The sequence below is a fragment of the Mustela lutreola genome, chromosome 13 (genome assembly GCF_030435805.1).
Source record: "Mustela lutreola isolate mMusLut2 chromosome 13, mMusLut2.pri, whole genome shotgun sequence".
Lineage (NCBI taxonomy): Eukaryota > Metazoa > Chordata > Mammalia > Carnivora > Mustelidae > Mustela > Mustela lutreola.
In genome coordinates this window covers 84,427,722-84,448,822 of record NC_081302.1, presented here as the reverse complement: position 1 = coordinate 84,448,822, position 21,101 = coordinate 84,427,722, and positions in this window count along the sequence as shown.

The following is a 21,101-nucleotide window of genomic DNA, read 5'->3' as shown; positions in this document are numbered from 1 at the left end:
CATTTTAAATTATTTTGCTGAAAATCTTTGTACTTGGAAAACTGCTTTGTAATTAGGTCTTTTTGGTTTTGGCTTTGGGTTTTTTTTGTTTTTGTTTTTGTTTTTGTTTTTTGTATTATGTGCCCAGGCCTGTAGAACTCGCATTAAGATTTAATATTTTCAACTTTTCTTTCGCAGAGGAAACAATTTCTTATAATAGACCCAATCTTTAACCGACTAACCATTCTAAGTATGAAATCTTCCCTGGCAGCTGCTGACATTTGTCTAAGTGCATTGACTATATTGGTCTTTTTAAGCTCCTCTTTGTTTATTTCTTCATCATCAGATGTAGAGAAAAATATACATCCTTGGCTGGGATGTATTTTCAACCATGTAGTTTATAAACCAATCCCCAAATAAGAAAATGCTTCTAAAACTCTAAGATCTATGCTGCTTTAAATGATAATTGGAGAAAAACAGAAAAGAAACACTGATAGTTCCAAAATATTCTGAATTCACTTACTCTGTGCTCCTTTTCGGTAGGAGGGACATAAGTTATATGACAGAAAAACTGTTCCCAAGGGATTTCACTTTTACTGGAGGCCAGGCCTGAATTCAAAACAATGCAAAATGGCATTTAAATGTTAGAGGAGAAGGAGTGTGGTTGGCTAGAGCAGGGAGGGAAGAGGGAAGAGAGATTAATCTGGAACTTGGGAAGTGAGAAAGGTTTGGATAGGTGGGATCCTCAAAGATTGGAGGACAGTAGGGTTGAGAGCATGGAAGAAAACTAGATGGCTCAGGGCAGAAGAACTGGTTTAGGTCTGGCCTTGAGTGGCTTCAGGGCCACAAGGGGGTCATGCAGTATTTCCACCAATATGTGAAACAACTGTCAGCTCTCTTGACCCTCTACACGTGTTTGTCTTTGGGGTATTTATGCCTCTTTTCTAGTATCCCCATCCATCCCACCCTGATCTCCTCCTTTGTATGTCAGACACTCTCTACCCAGTGATTGCCTTCTGCCTGTCTAGATTTTATCCTGGCCTTTCTCACCCATTATTCCCTGGGCTCCTCTAAATTATTTTGCCTCCTACCTACTACCAAAAGTTTGATTTTCTCGGGGTTGTTGGTCTTGAACAAAAGAGATAAATTAGCTTTTCTTATTGAAGACATTTACTTTATGTCCGTTTCAAAAGATAAAATTAATGCAAATGAATCTTTGATTCATTTCTTTGATCTTAGCATGTTTAGGGAAGATAAATAAAACTTGCTATCCTGATTCTGAAAGATCCCTTACTGTTGCATTACAGAACAATGTGAAGATTGATTATCTTAGGTGGAGGAGAAAAAAATATGGAGGTTCTCAAAGAGGCTGGACTCAGTCCTATAGCAATAGAGCAAGCGGCATACAGATGGACATTATAAAGAACCATTGCTTGGAATAGACAGAGGTGAAACTATATTTATGGTGGATAATTGTGTAGCGAAGGGTATGAATCACTCTCAGAGGCCCTAGATGAGTCAAAGAATTGCTAATTATGTCTTTTTTGTGCAGTTTGGGGCTATGGGTAAAAATATCTGGGTATCATGATTGATACCAGCTTGTGTAGAAATGGGTCAAGATTAAATCTTACTGACAGTGAAAAAGCAGTGCCAAGGGTTGCATTTTCAATGTCTTTCAGATCCTCCTCTGCTTCTCATTCCCTTCCCATCATCCTAGTTTACACTCTCATTACTGCATGCTTTGATGATTGCAATCGTCTCTTAACACATACTGTTGCTTCTAGTCTTCTCCTCTGAAGCATCCCATAGATCTATGTCAGATCAATCTTCCTAAAACATTTCTTTCACCATACTTCCATTAGCTGTGTGATTTAACCTTCCTAAACCTGTCTCCTTGTTGGAAAATGAGGAGTTTGGTTTCAGTTTATTTTTCTAGTTCTAAAATTCTCATTCTATGCCATTGCAAAGTGCTCCCCGCTCTTTTTAAAAAATACAGCAAACTGTATTGAGTGTAAAATATGTGCCAAGCTTATTGCCATAACTTAGAAATGCAAAGACAAAGAACTTAACAGCTCCCCCTGTGGTGTTTTCTCATGGGCAAGGGGTCTCCACATAATGGAGTGTGGCCCCTATGCTTAAAGCTTTTTAAAAACATGTTGCCCCCATTTATGTACGTTTATTTATTACTTAAACCTACACATTTACAATGAAATTATAAACACATAGTAAAACATTAAATGATGATAAAAATTAAATAGTATTTGTAAAATAAAATTTTAATTTTGTTATTAAAAGTGAAATAAAATTTTCCACTTTCTAAAAATGTTAATCATATCTAGTGAGATCAGTGTGATTAAATTGGCTTTATAAAGTTGGATAATTTTGGTTTAAGTTTTGGGAGATAGAAATACAAAAGTCTGACATTGTGTTTAATTTAGACATAGTTTTTAATGAGTGTAAAAACTCAAAAAGATATCTTATAAAAATACATTAATTCAAAGGAAGGGACTGGATCTGTTATTAACTGAAGTAATGAAATCATGACATTTGTGTCTTTTTAAGCTTTTTATTCTGAAAAACTTAAAAGACATACAAAATTGGAGAGAATAAAATGATGAGCTTCCCTGTACAACTAACGTGACTTGAACAGTTACCAGCTCATGATCCATCTTGTTTCATCTCTAGCTCCCCCTTTACCCCAACCAGTTTAGGTTGAAATATGTCTCAAGCTCATACAGTTTTATTTTAAATATTTTAGTATGTATTTTTTAAAAGATGACTTAAAAGAAGATCCATATACCTATTTCTTATTTTGTATTTTTTTAAATTATTTTCATTAACATATAATGTATTATTTGCCCTAGGGATACAGGTCTGTGAATCATCAGACTTACACATTTCACAGCTCTCACCATAGCATATACCCTCCACAATGTCTATAGCCCAACCACCCTCTCCCTCCCCCGCTCCCTCCAGCAACCCTGTTTGTTTCATGAGATTAAGAGTCTCTTATGGTTTATCTCCCCCCGATCCCATCTTGTTTCATTATTCCTTCCCTACCCCCCAAAGCCCCCAGCCCTGCCTTTCAAATTCCTCATATTAGAGAGATCATATGATAATTGTTTTTCTCTGATTGACTTATTTTGCTCAACATAATACCATTGTTGCAAATCATAAGATTTCATTTCTTTTGATGGCTGCATAGTATTCCATTGTGTATATATACCACACCTTCTTTATCCATTCATCTGTTGATGGACACCTAGATTCTTTCCATAATTTGGCTATTGTGGGCATTGCTGCTATAAACATTCAGGTGCCCTTTCGGATCACTACATTTGTATCTTTAGGGTAAATACACAGTAGTGCAATTGCTGGGTCATAGGGTAGCTCTATTTTCAACTTGTTGAGGAATCTCCAAGCGTTTTCAAGAATGGCTGCACCAGCTTGCATTCCCACCAACAGCGTAGGAGGGTCCCCCTTTTTCTGCATCCTTGCCAACATCTTTCATTTCCTGACTTGTTAATTTTAGCCATTCTGACTAGTGTAAGGTGGTATCTCATTGTGGTTTTGATTTGTATTTCCCTGATGCCGAATGATGTTGGTTTTGTATTTCTTAATGGTGTTTGTAATCCAGTGGATGCACAAAATGTCACTGAGGAAAAAAAGTCATAAAGATTGCATAAAATGCTGGGAAATTAAGGGGAAATGAAGGCAATGGGAAGAGTATGACTCAAGTGTTGTAACACATCCATGTTGTGGGGAGAGTAGCCCGTACTGTAACGAAGCGTACTTATGGATGGGTGATGGCACAACTTATGAAGTTGCAAATAAGCTGTTCTCTGAAAACATAGTTATGGGACAGATTGTATATGCTTGGGAAACTTGATTATTTTCCAGTCAGTTATAGTATCTCCAAAGTTCTGCATATCTCACCAAGAAAGAAAAATAATACTTTTCCTTCCTTTGCCGCCTTTCAACTGTAAACCACGTATTTCCAGCAAATCAAAGATGACAAGTGGAGGAGTTAGGAAATATGGCGTATCCAGATGAGCAAGGGGGAGAACGGGACAGAAACTAAAAAAATCTAATAAGATGTTCCTTGATCCCAAGGTTTCAGTAGAAATTTCCAAGTCCATGATATGGATTCATGTGCATCAGGACATCCAGAATATGTTAGCCTATCTTCAACTGTGCAAAAGATTAAGGCATTTAGTTAGCACAAAAGCTTCACATTTTCACTGTTTCTTTAAAAAAAATAAAAATAAAAAATTTCAATTTCCTCTGCTTTTCTTTCCCTTAAGAATAGTTTTGTTGGTTCTGTCTTTAGGCTACCAAAATATGTGAACATGTGGTATCAGCATCACTAGCCCAAGGGGATTTGTGCCCCGGAGGCTGGCAGGGCTAGGGGCTGGTCATCTGGCAGCAGAATCTGAGTTCCTTTCAGAAAATCCTTTTTCCAACTGACTTGATTGCCCTGAATTTGTTTTGTGCTTCAGGAACTCAGAAAAAATACTTTGAAATGGTCACTATTCAGTGGCTCTCCCCAAGATGATGATGTTCATGAAGTGTCAAGAAATGTTGGCACTCTGGCAAGAAGGGTGAGGGTGAGGTGTGATAGGAGAACCTCCGATAATTCACAGGGTGGATAGATCTGCACCTTGAATACATGTAGAATGATGGCCAGGATGTTGGTGATCTGCTGCCTGCTTGGCTTGCAGGGAGGTGATGCAGGTGGCCTTGCGGGATGAGGGATTCAGTCTGGCTTACTTCCTGGCTATGACCTCAGTGACCTCTCCCATTTGTGAGGCCTTTAGCTGCAACCTTTGGTGGTTGGGGGTTGAAGGTTGGACTTCAGATGAAGAGAAAAGCTTACAAGCCCAGAAGTTGTCCATGACAAAGACGAGCTGTGCAGAAGCTGGGTGGCTTTTGAAAGCTAGCAGTTTTTGCCACACAACAGAAGACTTGTTCAGAAGTGAAGCCAGAACAGTCAAATCTGTGAAGTCAAGTGCAGAGTGACATCCTATTTGGGGCTGGGCTTCAGTAAGGGATCTGGGTTTGTAGACAGTCCAGGTGGAGTGATAGGGGGGCTTCTGGACTGCCTGGGATGAAGAGGTGACCTCTAGAGATCTGTCTTCAATGAGTACCCCCATGGCCCATTTGGCTTGTTCCACCTAAGCCCAGAACTCAGACATTCAGTCCTAGTGGCCAATTTACAGGTACACTTTGAAGGTTCCCTTGGCCTTTCCAGGAACTTGAAATGTTTTGCAGAGCTGGGCAAGCTGAATGGGCTGGAGGGCTGCTCCCCTCCGGTAGGAGGGCCTGAGTAGAAGCCATGTCTAGAACCAAAAGGGCAAGTGAACTGAAACGCCAGGAAACCAGAGTGTGAGCCCTGAGCCTAGGCCTGGAAGGTTTGGAGGTCACTGTACCTGCTACTGTGGAGTATTAGTGAGGATGGAACTTCCTGCCAGGGGCAGTCACTGTTTTTGTAGCTTCTTCCAGGTCTGTGGCAGGGCTGCTGGCCATTGGCTGTTCTCCGCTGCTCACATGCAACTGTCCCACGTGGATAAGCTGTGACCCTGTGTCCTGGGGCGAGGTGTAGTGAGGACAACAGGCAGGTGCATGACTGGCACTTCTGAGTGTAAGTCCAAAATACTACCCTGGTATTATATCAGTTCTAACCACCAGGAATTTGATGTCATTCACTTGTTGTTTCAAACTAATTGGGTTTGAAACTTGCCCAAAATCTTAATTTCAAAAATTCGAAGAGGTAAAGGGATGGTCAAAATGGGTGAAGGGGAGTGGGTGGTATAGGTTTCCAGTTATAGAATGAATAAGTCATGGAAATGGAAGGTGCAGCATAGGGAATACACTCAATGGTATTGTAATAGTGTTGTATGGTGACTATTGGTAGTTCTACTTGTGATGAACGCAGCATAACATAGAGACTTATTGAATCATTATGTTGTACACCTGAAACTGATAAAACCTTGTGTGTCAACTATACTTCAATTTAAAAAAAAGGGTTTCATATGTGTTAGAAAATTTTATGTTCAGACTTTGAAAGTATGTAGATAAAAGAGTCACACTTGAATCATTTTGGGGCAACATATCACAAGGTGATGCAGTCGTTTCCAAATATTGGTTTCCAAAAGGTACTTTCCAAGGACAAGTTTCTTCCAAACAGCAATCATTTTCTTGGTCAGTCAATATTAAAGACATCACTTTTGTCTTTAAAAGATTAATATGGGTTTAAAAAAAAATTAACTATTACTAACAGCCACTTGCAGAAGTGGATCACAAATCTGGAATGTATCATTTCATCAAAGAAAGATGTACAACTCATCTTTCCATGTGACAGTTGCTTAAATTACTTTGCTGTCAGTTGACTAACCAACTGTCGTGTGATCCAAAAGTTTCATGATCACTTTCTAGCTCATTTTAAGAATATAGCAAAGATTCTATGGTATGTTAAACATCTTAAGAAATTAAGCTTTTGTGGTTTCTCAGTCTCAGCACTGTTGACACTTTGGGCCAGATCATTTTTTGTTGGTGCTGTGTACTGCAGCATGTTTACTAGCATCCCTGGTCCCCATTCACGAGATACCCCTTAGCTGTGAAAGCGAAACTGTCTCCAGACATTCCTGAATTGTCTTCCAGGGAGCAAAATTTTCCCCAGTTGAGAACCCATGCTCTAAAATGTCAGCTCCAGGAGGGCAGGGAATTTTTCCTGTTTGGTGTAACCATTCTATGATTCCTAGTGCCTAGAGTAATGCCAACCACATAGCAGGGATCCAATAACTACTTATTAAGTGAATGAATATTATGGTTGTCATTTTTGTTATAACAAGAAAAACAAGGATTTTCTCAATGGGTTTTAGGGTTTCTGTCTTTGTTTTATTTTTAATTAAAAACATTAAAAAAAACATTTTATTTATTTATTTGAAAGAGAGAGCGAACACAAGCAGGAGGAGTAGCAGAGGCAGAGGGAGAAGCAGGCGTACCACTGAGCCAGGAGCCTGATTCAGGACTCCATCCCAGGACCTTGGGATCACAACCTGAGCTGAAGGCAGATGCTTAACTGTCAGCCGCCCAGGTGCCCCATGAGACTCCTGTCTTTGTGGTTAACAAATCTCAGCAGGACTTCATGAATATCTTTAAATTTTGTCAAGTCTAGTTTAACTACTGGATTGAATATTGCTGAAAAAATATTTTTTTGCAGAGGTTTACCTTCATGTTCCGGATAGTTCCTTCTGAATTCTTATTTTGGTTTCATACCATTGATAGCTAATTATCTCAAGAGAGTATACATTTAAGATTAGGTTCATTATTAATGATAATGGATATAAATCCACTTTCAAATACCCTTCTTGATAGTTTGTCTTATTTTTACTGACTTTGTCTGATTAGATAGTTGTGTTCATCTCATAATAGAAAAGGAGAAGCCTAAGCCCTGCTATTTTTACCTTGTTCACTGGTATTTTAGTATTATCTTCTATTTTTGGCTTTGCAGAAGTCTTTTTAAGCCAGTTATCCATTATCATCAGGCTTATTTGTATTAATGCTAGCTAATGTAATTTATCCTGGATGTGCAGACACCTGACGATGATAAACTAGTGACAGCTGGCATATTCCTTCAGGTCATAGAACTCTTATTCTTTTGTCAATATACTTCTCATGTTGTGATATGAGGCTATCTTACATGGTGTATATATCTATTATTTATATATGGGCATTGCTACATATATGTATTGCTTATATGTGTATTTTATCTTTCTTTTGGATTAGAATAGCACAATGCATAGTGGCTGTAATATTTTGTGTGTCATTTGTCATATGTACATTCACCTTTGAGAATCACAGGTCTAGTACATTTTGGGGGCAGATCCAATCTTCAAGCCTCACATTTTCAGCTGTGGCAAAGACAGTGTTATAAATCAGCCAAATCTCATTGTATTTTCCTCTTTCAGGGCATACAGGAAGTTACATTTTCCAGCTTCCCTTGCTTCAAGGTGTGGTCATGTCATCATGTCAGATGGCCATGTCTCATGGCCAACAGTGTGAAAGTAAGGGGAGTTGACTTGTGTTCATTCTGAGCTAAGGAAGTTGAGAGTCAGCATACCTTCCTTCATGCTCTCTCCAATGATTATCTTTCACAGTAATCTTGGAAACCATGCATTCTGGATGGTGGAGCTAAGAGAAAGAGAGACCCCCTGTTGGAGGAGAGCTGCCAAGGAGAATGCACAATCTATATTTGGCTTTGACTCTTTGTGTGTTAAAGATCCTAGATTTTGTGGTTGGATGTTAGGGTAGCTGGCATGAGTTGTCCTGCCTGCTACACATGTTCTCTGTTAACAGTCCCTATCTAAATTCCTCAGTATAGCTCTCAATTATTGACTGTCTTTCATTGACATCACTCTGAAGAATATAGCAAAATGAAACTCACTTTCATATTGTTCAAAGAGTGTTGAAGCTGTAGCCCACTAAGTCATATTGTATCTCCTAATGAGAATCCTGAGGGAAGATTTCTCTTTGTTCTAGCAATTAGAAAAGATCTCTCACGGGTGTACCTCATCTTCTTTAATCTTACAGACATGATCAGTGTATGGTAACTAATCATGTTTTCTTCAGTGACAACTTTGTGGCTTATGTCTACTAACTATGTAATATATATTATTCTGCTATACATTATTCATTTTTGCAATATACATTACCCTGATTTTCTAACTTTATTTACCTGTTTCACTATACTTTATTTACCTGTGTCACTATAACATAAAAATAAATCCCTCTTTTAATGTTTGTTTTAATGCCTCAAATATTTTTGGCAAATATGAATATATTTGTATTTTTAAATTTTTATATGAGTATATTTAAAAAATAAGTTGACTTTTACTGTTCTCTGGTCATATTTTTCAGTTAGAATATAAATTCCCTGAAAGTTTGTAACATGTCTTCTAGATCTTTGGTAATTCTCCCAATAACATTTAATAAATATCCCTTGGTTGATTAATTAATAGAGATATTAGTACATGTGTTAATTTAAAACTGTTATAAATTTAGATGTGACAACAGCACAGATGTTAGGAAAAGGGACATTATAAGAAATCAGAAATCAGACATATAGATGTATTTATACGGTGTGCATGACTTTTGTTACATTTATGCCTTCCTACAATTCAGTTCAAATGATCTCATTGTGTATTGCACTCTTTCTGTAGGAGCTATTTCATTTCTCACTCAAATGTAGATATCAAGTAACTTATGATTTAGGCAGGAATATAGTGTTTACAAATTTCATTAGAAATCTTTTAATGAAATCAAAGGAGAGCAGTCCTGAGGTAGCACATGGGACATTTTTTTGTTAATATAAGAATTGCTTAGGTGTATTTTCCCTAGTGCAAATATCCAAATTATCATGGCTGCTGTAAACAGATACTGGAGTACAGCACAGTGATTTTCTTTAAAAGATGACAGCGGTGATGAATTACATGTCACTGTGAGTGTAGATAAGGTGCTCACAGTAGCAGTATCAGCCAATGTCAGGTGGGAAGGCAGCTATGCTGTGCTGAAGTCAAGGCTCACCAGTGCAGACAGAAGGCACTGGAGACATTTCCATACTTCCCTAGATAGCCCGTGGGATAGGTTTTGAAAAATCACTATGGTTCTGGGTCCATATGATCCGGTAACTCCTCAAAGAACTGTTTGCAGCTTCAGAAAGATATACGGTGTTAAAAAGCCTGGTTTTTAAGGGTGAATTGTCAGAAAATAAATATGTATGGCTATGTATATGTGTCTGTGCGTATGTGTGTGTATGTGTTTGTGTGAAATTTGCTTATTTGTGAACAAACAAATGTTTGAATTTGTATAAAGTATCTTCCATAATATGATACTATGTTAGGTCTAGAGGGTGTAAAATTTAGGAATAAAGTAAAATATTACTAATACATATATAATACAGTATATAAAGTATTAAATTATATAGCATAGATCTGAAGCATTCTTGAGAGGAAAAAAAGAAGGTAGTCCTTTGTTAAAATTTTACAGTGCTTCTCTCTTTGTGAAGCCTTATCAAAGTTCTAAGTCCTTTTTCTAGCATGTGTGAGACTCTTCAAAAATACTTTCCTCAGAGATCAAAATTCTACATTTCAGATTGGGTTAAATAGATTTTATATTTTGTCCTGCAGCTGTTGGAGCTATAATGGGGTAAATTGAGATTTGCCTTTTAGGGCATATTTCTCAACAGAGCAGTTTTGAAAATGAAACCAAATCTTCATGCTCCACTTGACATTGGAATTTAAAGTTATTTTTACAGGCTTCATTGCAGTAACTATGTGAAAGATTTAAAGGTATTATTAGAATATAGTAAGTTATAGTTAAAATAATTTTCTTCCAACATCTCATTCAGTAAATAAAAAACAGGAATACAAATTTTATCTTGCTATCATGTTTCACAGGTTTTCATATTTATGCTTTGACCAAATAGCACATTTTCTTGTGTAAAATGTTTCCTCCCTTTTAATTATAGCCAGATTTGCTGCCTCGGCAGGTAGAGCTTTTATGAACTTGAAAAGTATGTTTGGTTTAAGTAGGGTATGTAGGAGCAAACCCTTCAAGGAAAATCACATTTTGTCTGAAATGTGGTATAGTATCTAAATATAGCCTTGACTAAGTCCCTAGAACATTGAGGTACTGGAAAATATTCAGGTATCCCTACTGGGGATAGATCTACTTTCGATTTTACAAAGTAGTGACTGTATGAAGTCACTAGAGCTGAACGGAAAAAAGGGCTTCGAATTCATAGTAAAGTCCACAAAAGAAATAACTGAACAAAAGCATGAGCAAAGGAAGGACTGTGTCTGTCTTCCTTTTCATATTTGACTTGAAGGGCCTTTGACCTTAGGCAAGACTGTGAAGCAAACCACTTTTGTTTTTGTCTTATTCGACTTCCTCCTTCCATTACACGCCCCTGCAAGTAGACTGTGTATCATTCCTGGAGGGCCTTGGCCTGAGCGAACTGCCAGCTAATCCCTAGTAAAGTAGATGTGAAAGGTTTCTTTCAGAAAATGGGGACTAGCTGTCTCTAATCTCCGCTGACTTTAGGGAATCAGGCTCAAACTACAGCTTAAAGATGGAAGGATTTAGGTTCGTTTACAGTGAAGACTGGTAAATATCAGTTCCATAGTCATTCCGGAAGTCTTTTAAAATGAGAATTCCTCATGTGTCTGAGACAGCGTAAATCTTGATGTTAATCTGAAAGGTAATGAAGGCGTGGTAGCTAAAGAGCAAATTCTGGGTAACCGTATGGTGGAATGTATGATTCCAGGGTTAGGCTTTTTTTTTTCCATACAAAAAGATATTTTAGGTCTGATCTTTACTCATTTGTGAAATTCTAAAGATCCCAGTTTGGGAACAACTAGTAGAAAGCTTTCATTTTATATATTTAAATGAATAATTAATGGATAAAACAGAAATAAAAATAAAATATCCGATACCTAACAAAATTAATAGCTTGCCGAAAGTTTTATTACAAGATGATGACAAAGTCAAGAGTAAAAAATTCAGATTTCCTAATGTCAATTGAGCACTCTTTCTATAACAGTATACTACTTCTTAAATTTAAATTATGATAATTGACAAGCTGTTCCCCAATAATTTAAGTATCCTATAGAATATAATATCAGCTGAGTCCCAGCCTGTTACCATCTTTCTAACAAGAACAAAACATGTATTGGGGGGCGCCTGGGTGGCTCAGTGAGTTGAGCCACTGCCTTCGGCTCAGGTCGTGATCTCAGGGTCTTGGGATCGAGCCCCACATCAGGCTCTCTGCTCAGCGGGGAGCCTGCTTCCTCCTCTCTCTCTCTCTGCCTGCCTCTCTGCCTATTTGTGATCTCTGTCTGTCAAATAAATAAATAAAATCTTAAAAACAAACAAACATGTATTGGGATCAGTGTGGACTATTCTGAATAGTTAGATCAGTTGTTTTTGACACTGTAATGTGCAAACAAATGACCTGGGCATCTCCTTACAATGCAAGTTGAGCTCCATAGTAATGAGGTGGAGCTTGCATTTCCAACAAGCTCCCAAGAGACTCAGATGTGGCAGCTGGGGTTCAGAATAGGGATGAAAGACCCCTCAGTGCCCTAAGAAGGATAAGGTTTCTGTCTTTAGAGAACTTGGACTTCAGACCCCAGGTGAAAAAAATAAAGAAAAGCAAGACAACAGATAAATATATCTTGAATGGATGGTTTTTAAATATGTATATTATTCTTTGTGAATGTTAGATTTTCCACTTAGAGGAAAACCCCTCCTGCTTAGTCCCATTTTTACTTTTTCTACTGTATAGAAAACCACTCAGTACATAGTGGCTGTTGAAGAAATGCCAAATGACTATCATTATCATACGTCACTGGAAATATCTAGGTGGAACCAGAACATTCAGTCTTGTGATAAAATTCCTTTCAGTGATGGATTATCAGAATGGCTTGATGGTGGATTTCTTCGCACCTTCATTAATTCCCCAAATTCTTTCCACTTCACATGCAGAGTAGGGTCAGGCGGTCTCTTCAATTCCTGGGGAGATCCCGCAGGTTTTGAGGCTAATGGACAGAGTGGATGTAGATGAATGGCTATTAACTGTTTCCTCATCAAACCAGAGTTTGAGGGTGAGAGAGAGGGAGATGGAAGCAATGAAAAGACTGGGATTTCCCAAAAAACTTTTCCCCAAAAATTCTACTGTGCTGTCCCACACAGTAGGTGCTTGCCACTTAACAAGTTGTTGTATACTTCTACTGTGTGCTATGGGGATTAATAAAACAGGACAAAGGATTTCAGAGAATTGATTCAGCCAAAATTAACTTGTTTAAATTAATTTTAATTTAAATTAATTTTAAATTAACTAAAATTAAGGGAAAAAATGCGAACTCACTTCTGGAGCTGCACAAGACACATTGGAAGTGCTGGGTAATGTGTGCCCAGGGCCTACTGCATTGCATCGCAGTGCAGAGGCAGATCACTTTCATCGTCGCAGGAAGTGCTAGTGGACATGAGGAGCACAAAAGGACGGCAAGCTCGATTTGAGTGGAGGCTGGAAGTTACTGAGAAATAGGTAACTAGACAGTGATTGCTTGAAAACAGCACTCAAACTGGAGGAGGAGACTAATGGGAGGGGGTGGGTTTAGTTTGAGTGTAGGGGAGTGGAACAGTAAAATTAGTTCTCACATCATAACCAATTCTTTTGATCCATTCCTTTTTTTCCTTAAGTGAGCAGTGTGTACATACAACATTACTTCACAGATTCATCCCATAACCCATCCTTTTAGGAAAACATTTTATATACCAGAGCACATAGTGCTTCCTGCCATGCTTTATACATATTTTATGTTATGCAAACTACTCTTGATTTTATGTCTCCCCAGTGGTAGATGTGTATTCTTTTGTTAGCTCAGTTTGTGAAAGTGCTTTACTCTGGTGCTCAGATATCAGGATCAGAGGTTCTGCTTTTATGTCTTATGACATTGTTTAATAATTCTGTTTTCGTTCATTCATTCGCTCAACAAGTAATTATTAAGCACCTACTAGGTACCAGGTGTTGTTGACTCTTCCTCTTTCTTCTCTTTTCCAGTGGCAGCTTCTTTCTTCTGATTGAGAGCATAAACATAATAAAATGAAATTACCCAGGCTGAACTTAATATTACAAAATATTTTCTAAGTAGAGAAACCACATTGTTTAGAAATTTGGGTCAAATGGATGAACTTCTATCTTAGGAAGAGAGAACTTTTATAGCTTTTCCTTCTTCAGTCTTAAGATAACTTCTGATTGCTGAATAGCCTTAGACCTTATATCTGTTTCTTGGGGCTGCCATAACAAATTACCACCAACAGGGTGACTCAATAGAAACATGTTCTTTCATAGATCTGGAGGCTGGAAGGCTGAAATCAAGGTGGGGGTGGGGCCATTCTCCTTCTAGGGAAGCATCCATTTTTATCTCTTCCCACCTTCTGGTGCTTGCTGGTAATCCTTCTTGTTCCTCGTCTGGCAGCTGCCTCCATCATCACGTGCCTATCTTTTGTCTGTGTGTTTCAGTATTTCAGTGTCTCCTTGTCCAAATCTCCTTCTCCTTCCTAATATAAAGACATTAGTCACTGGATTAGGATCTAATTTAGCCCCCTGTGACCTCATCGTAATGATTACATCTGCAAAGACCATTTCTATGTACAGTCATGGTCGTTAGTACCAGGTGTTATGACTTGAACGTCTTTTTGGAGGACATAGTTCAACCCACAACAGCCACTTCAAGTATATAAGCATATATATATATATATATATATATATATATATATATATATATCATTGATTTTAGCCCCCAAGAAAAGTAGCAAGGAAGCAGGACTACAAGGAGAGCCTGAGGTTCAACAGGAGAAGAAATAACATTACTCTGACCCTTGGTCCTTACAGCTTCTTCAGGGAGCAGATGGGATGAGCCGTGAGAAAGATCAAAGACAACCCAGGACCAGAGGGCAGAGTGATGAGCACACTGGACACCAAACGGATTATAAATCACTTCTAGTCCTTTTAAGTTACTTCTTATGCCTTTTCTTCCCTCCTACCACTCTTCCTTCTATTTGCCTCTTTTCCCTCTCCCCCTGCCCTTCCATTTCCATTCAGTCTCTCAGGCATCCTTTTCCTTTGAGCCCAAAAGCAAAGAAGAAATATATTATGTGATCAAAGAACTTCCAAAGAACGCTTGTATATTCCCCATTCAATTATAGGTGCTTTATGAAATGTTATCTTTTCCAAATGAAACAACCTAAATCTCGCATCCTGAGGACAAATGATAGGACAAGTTTTGTCAATTTCTTTGCTTGATGTCAACCAAGTTTTGGTTGAATCAATTCTCTGAAATACTTTGTCCTGTTTTATTAATTTCCATAGCACACAGTAAAAGTATACAACATCTTGTTAATCAATATGTAGACATAAAAAAAAGGAAGAAAACAGGAAGGACATCTGTTAACGTTTCCTAAAGAGCTGACTCATGTTGTAGGTTAATTTACTCTGATCTTCCTGAGGATTTTGTTCATTCTCATTGCAAATATTTATAAAATGCCCACTATGAACAATGAATTTTCCTAGAATTGTAAATGATGCAGAAATAAATAGGACACAGTGCTTGCTTTCAAGAGGTTTCCAGTTTGGTGGGAGAAAGACTCCTATATAAATAAATCAAATGTAAGGTAAAATGAGATAAATGCTGCAGACAGATTCAAAGTATTAGGTGAGTATTTGGGGAAAGAGGGATTAATCATAACTGGGAGTGTACTTGATAGAAGTAATGGAGTTTGCAATGGGAATTCAAGAATGGAGAGTTAGGTCAACTAGGAGATAGTCCTTAACATTACCATCAGAATACTGAGCAATGGTGTTGAGGTAGGACAGAGTATTGTATATTCTGAGACAACACCAACAACCATAGGGTATAGTTAAAGGGAAGTGAAGTAGAAAATAAGGTTGAAGAGAAGTTTAAAGATCCCAAAGTGAAGGTTTTCCTTTGAATTCTTGATTGCAGTGTTTAGACTTCATACTATGTTTAATAGAGACTCATCAAAGTTTCTCATTGGAGGACTGAAAGATCAGTTAGGAAGTGATTGTAATAGTCGAGGAGTCAGAACATAGAATCTGACAAAAGAAAGGAGCAGAGGATGGGGAGAATAGGGAGATTTGCAGCATAAAGGAGCAGTAGAATCAAGAGTCTGCAGCTGATAAGATGTTGAAGATGAGGAAGAACATGGAGCATTGAGAATCTTGGCAGTGCCATGAAGGAGAAGGTTCTGCAGGGGAGAAGGGATGTATTGAGGAAGGGAATTAAAATTATGTTCTGGTCTTGTGGAATTTGTGAAACAGATGAGGCCATCCAGCAGGTAGTGAAAATGCATTTTAGAATTTTGAAGAGCAGTCAAAGAGTATTCTTTTTTTTTTTTTTAAAGATTTTATTTATTTATTTGAGAGAAAGCACAGAGGAGAGTAAAAGGGAGAAGCAGACTCCCCGCTGAGCAGGTGGCCTGATGTGGGGCTTGATCCCAGGACCCTGAGATCATGACCTGAGCTGAAGGCAGACACTTAATGACTAAGCCACCTAAGCGCCCAGAGAGAGTATTCTTGAGTTCAGAGATGAATATTGTTAACAAAAGAATGGATTTTAGAGAAAAGGGGGATGACTAGCCCCTTCTCTGCTATGGAAATACCATGTATCTACACTTATAGTACATTTTATCATATTGGAGAAACACTTAGAAACAAAAGCATTAGCATTTGCTAAACATAACTGTGTTGAAAGAGGAAAACACGTATAAGATAGAAAAATACTAAGTGAGATAAGAAAAGGCTTATGGATTCAAGGGGTGGGGGAGGGCCTAATTTAAAGATTTGTTTGTTCATTAAAGGAAGTCTTGTTTTTGATGGATTTTATATTTTATAATGGGTCATTGAAGGGTTGTAGAATATATTTACATAAAAGTGCTATCTAATATTTGGATGGGACAGTCAGAATAGAGAGCTGTGTGGGCAGTCAATTAACTGGAAAATAATTTGTCTGTGATGCTTATGTCCTTCAAATCAGTTAGGAGGCATTTCTAGTTTTATTTAACTTGAAGGTGAACTTCCCCAGAGTAATAAGTGTCCAAACAGTGGAACAGGCTTTCTCTGGAGGTCTTAGACTTCCAACTCAAAGAAGTGTTCAAGAAAAGTATGGTTGGCCATCTGTTGAGATATTACAAAAGGCATTTTTTCTTTAGGGTAAAACATTGGCCTAAATGTCACCCAAAACTGTATTAGCTCAGGATTAGAAGTTAAATGTTGTGTTAGGCATTGCCCGGATAACTGTCCTCTGGTTCCAATGACATCCCTGTTGCTGATGCTGCTGGAACCCAAAGTCAAAAGGATCACAGGAGATTATAAATACTCTTAGTGTCTTTTATCTTTCCTCAAGATTCTTATTTTCTAATCTTGAAACATTTTTAGGTCTTGTGTGTGGAGAATAAAAATGGAAATGTGTCTCATGGGATGTTTTGTTTTGTTTGAATTTTGAAGGCAGCCCCAAAGATAAGATTTACTTTATAAAGTATCTTAAACATTTTATTTCAAGTCAATTCTTAGAGTTTAAATGGAAAAATTATCAAGGTATGTTTATGCCGGTATAGTTAAAGTTTTGCTATTAATACAAAATACCTTAAAATTTCGAACTGATTATAATGCTGACAATTTTGTCTATACAGTAGAGATGTACTTCATTATTTAACTTACTTGTTTTTTCACTTGAATATTACTTTCTTTTCTGTACTTGGAATATGTGCTTATGCTTACTATGATTATAAAATTAGTCCAGTTAACTATGACAAAAAAGGGGCTCTTGGGTGGCTCAGTTGGTTAAGCATCTGCCTTTGGCTCAGGTCATTATCCCATGGTTCTGTGATCAATCCCCGAATTGCTGGGCTCCCTGCTTCTTGGGGAGCCTGCCTCTCTCTCTCTCTCTCTGCTTGTGCTTGCCCTCTCTCTGTCAAATAAATAAATAAAATCTAAACAAAACAAAACAACTATGGCAAAATGAAAATAGTGTTCGTAAATCTTAAATAAGAACAAAGATAAAATATAACTGCTTAGTATCCTCTCCCATTATGTTTATGTTTTTGATATAAGATTGTGGTTCTCTCATTTGGTAGTCTTATTTATTTATTTACTTAATTTTTTAAAGATTTTATTTATTTATTTGACAGAGAGAGAAATCACAAGTAGGCGGAGAGTCAGGCAGAGAGAGAGAGAGAAGCAGGCTCCCCACTGAGCAAAGAGCCCGATGCGGGGCTCGATCCCAGGACACTGAGATCATGACCTGAGCCGAAGGCAGCGGCTTAATCCACTGAGCCACCCAGGCGCCCCTCATTTGGTAGTCTTAAAGCCAATCTTAATCCAATTTCTAGTCTTATTAGCCAGAGTCATATTCACATGTATTTTTTCAACAATATGTGGCACTAGCATACAAGCATCTCATGCGTATTCAATCCAGCAAAAATGTTAATAGGTGGGAGAGAAATATACAATATTTAAAATGCCTGAAGATTGGGAATTCAATTCTTTTTCCTTTTTTAATAAAATTCTTAATTATGTTATTTTAGTCGCCATACAGTACATCATTAGTTTTGGATGTAGTGTTTCACGATTCATTGTTTGCATATAACACCCTAGTTCTCGGTATAAAATACATGCCCTCCTCAACACCTATAACTGGGCTTACCCATCCCCTAATCCTCTCCCCTCTAAAACCCTCAGTTTGATTCCTGGAATACATAGTCTCTCATGGCTCCCTCCCCCTCTGATTTCCCTTCCTTCATTTTTCCCTTCTCCTAATGTTCTCCTTATGTTCCACAAATAAGTGAAACCATATGATAAGTGTCTTTCTCTGTTTGACTTATTTCACTTAGCACAATCTCCTCCAGTTCCTTCCATGTTGATGCAAAAGTTGGGTGTTCATTCTTTTTGATGGCTGAGTAATATTCCATCATATATATAGACCACATATTCTTTATTCATCTTTCTATTGAAGCTCCTTCCACAGTTTGGCGATTGTGGACATTGCGGCTATGAACATTGGGTTGCATATGGCCCTTCTTTTCACTACATCAGTATCTTCAGGGTAAATATCCAGTAGTGTCTTTTTAACTTTTGAAGAACCTCCGTACTGTTCTCCAGAATGGCTGTACTGACTTGCATTCCCACCACCAGTGTAAGAGGATTCCCCTTTCTCCACATCCTCTCCAACATTTGTTGTTTCTTGCTGTGTCAATTTTTGCCATTCTTACTGGTGTAAGGTGGTATCTCAGTGTGGTTTTGATTTGAATTTCCCTGATGGCTAAAGATGTTGAACATTTTTTCATGTGTCTGTTAGCCTTTTGTGTGTCTTCCTTGAAGAACTGTCTGTTCATAACTTCTGTGCATTTTTTGATTTAATTACTTGTTTCTTTGGTTGGTTGGTTTGTTTTCGGGTGTTCAGTTTGAGAAATTCTTTGTAGATTTTGGATATCAGCCCTTTGTAGTGTCATTTGCAAATATCTTCTCCTATTCTGTGGGTTGTCTCTTTGTTTTGTTGACTGTTCGGGAATTCAGTTCTGAGGAACATAGGTATATTGGAGATCCATGTGAGATACAAGTAGTTCTTGAGTGGGAAGATATTTCAGAACATGAACATAGGTGACCTTTGAACTATGTAGGAGTTAGAGGCACTAGCCCTTGCACAAACATCCCTGTATCATTTTTGGATTCCCTAAGACTTGACTTCTAGTAACCTACCTTTGACCAGAAGCCTTACTGATAACATAAACAGTCAATTCCTGCAATTAAGTAAGCTATAGAAAAGAAAATGTTATTAATAAAATCCTAAGAGAAAATACATTTACAGCACTGTACTGCAGTTTTTGGAAAAATCTGTGTATAAGTAGACCTGTGCAGTTCAAACCTGTGTTGTTCAAGGGCCAACTGTAATCATATTATAGTTTTCCATTTGATAGGCTTGCACACATGAAGCTTTACTTTTATTAAATTCTGCCTAAGAAGCATTGCAGTTTGGGCGTTTGTTACCAGATTGCTGCCAACCATAGTCAGACAAATGCCTCTTGCTTAAATAGCTAAATTTAATTTTATACTACCACATAAAAATCCAATTGCTATTAAGACTTTTCTTCAAACTGACAACTTTATTAGAATAAGAGCACAACTATTAATGTGATCACTCAATACCTCTGGGTCTCCTTTTCTTAATTGGTAAAATGTAAGGACTAGATTATTATTATTTTTTTAAAGATTGTACTTATTTATTTGACAGACAGAGATCACAAGTAGGCAGAGAGGCAGGCAGAGAGAGAGGAGGAAGCAGGCTCCCTGCTGAGCAGAGAGCCCGATGCGGGGCTCAATCCCAGGACCCTGGGGTCATGACCTGAGCCGAAGGCAGAGGCTTTAACCCACTGAGCCACCCAGGCGTCCCAGGAAGATTATTTTTAATATTCCTCTACTAGTCTATGACATTCCATATAAGAATGACATATGATTTAGAGCAAGATTTAAAAAAATATAAACACCCAAAGTACAACTAAGTATTTATTATTAATTCTTTAATAAAGTTAATCTTTAAATTTTTCCCTTGTAGTAATAACTTGATAAATTAATTTAGAATCTTTCCTAATATGAATATCTACAGGTAGATATTGCAGGCAAGCAGTCGCTTAACCAACTGAGCCACCCAGTCACCCAGAGAACTGTTAATCTTAAGTATTTGATACAAATTAGAATTTTAAACATATTCATAACCTCAGTAGTCAACAAGGAAAAGTAGACAAGAAATATTTTATTAGCAGAAGATATTAAATAAAACAAATATATTCAAAGCAATATATTTTTACTCCAAAGACCACAGAAATCTAGGAGCTACCTGAAATATATTGCTTTGAATATATTTATTTATCTATCTATAAAAAAGATTAACAGTTCTTAGTAATTCAGTCAGCTTTGCAACTTATCTTTAACACTCATCAATGATAAAAACAACTTTGGAAGACGGAGCATTAAAAAGGAAATTAAGAAACCAAATTCTTGCCACTCATATAACATATGGTGGTTTTAAGAAGTAGAATGAGTTCTACTTCTTTGTAAAATCTTTCCTTACATTCCTAGCTACCCAGCTTGGCAGTGTTTGGTGATTGTTGTCTTCATTTGTGTATACATATAACTCCAAGTAGATCCCGAGGTAATTGAAACCAAATTCCTTTCTTGTGTATTTCACTGATATATGTGTGTATGTATATATAGATATATTTTCTCTCTCTTTTCTCCTTGAATTTCTATTAGTCTGATACCAGACATACTAGATTGATTCTGATCCTGTCCAGAGTTTATCAGGAGTAAGTAGTAGCCTTTTGGCTTCAAGAAAGTTGTGATTTTCTTTATCATGGACTTTGCTACCATTCTCCAAGTGCTTTCTTTCAGAACTTTGTTGTGATTTTTTACTTGCTGATGGACTCCTCTTGGTCTCTTTATTACATTTTAGCTGAGTCTCAGAATACATGCATGCAATCTGTCT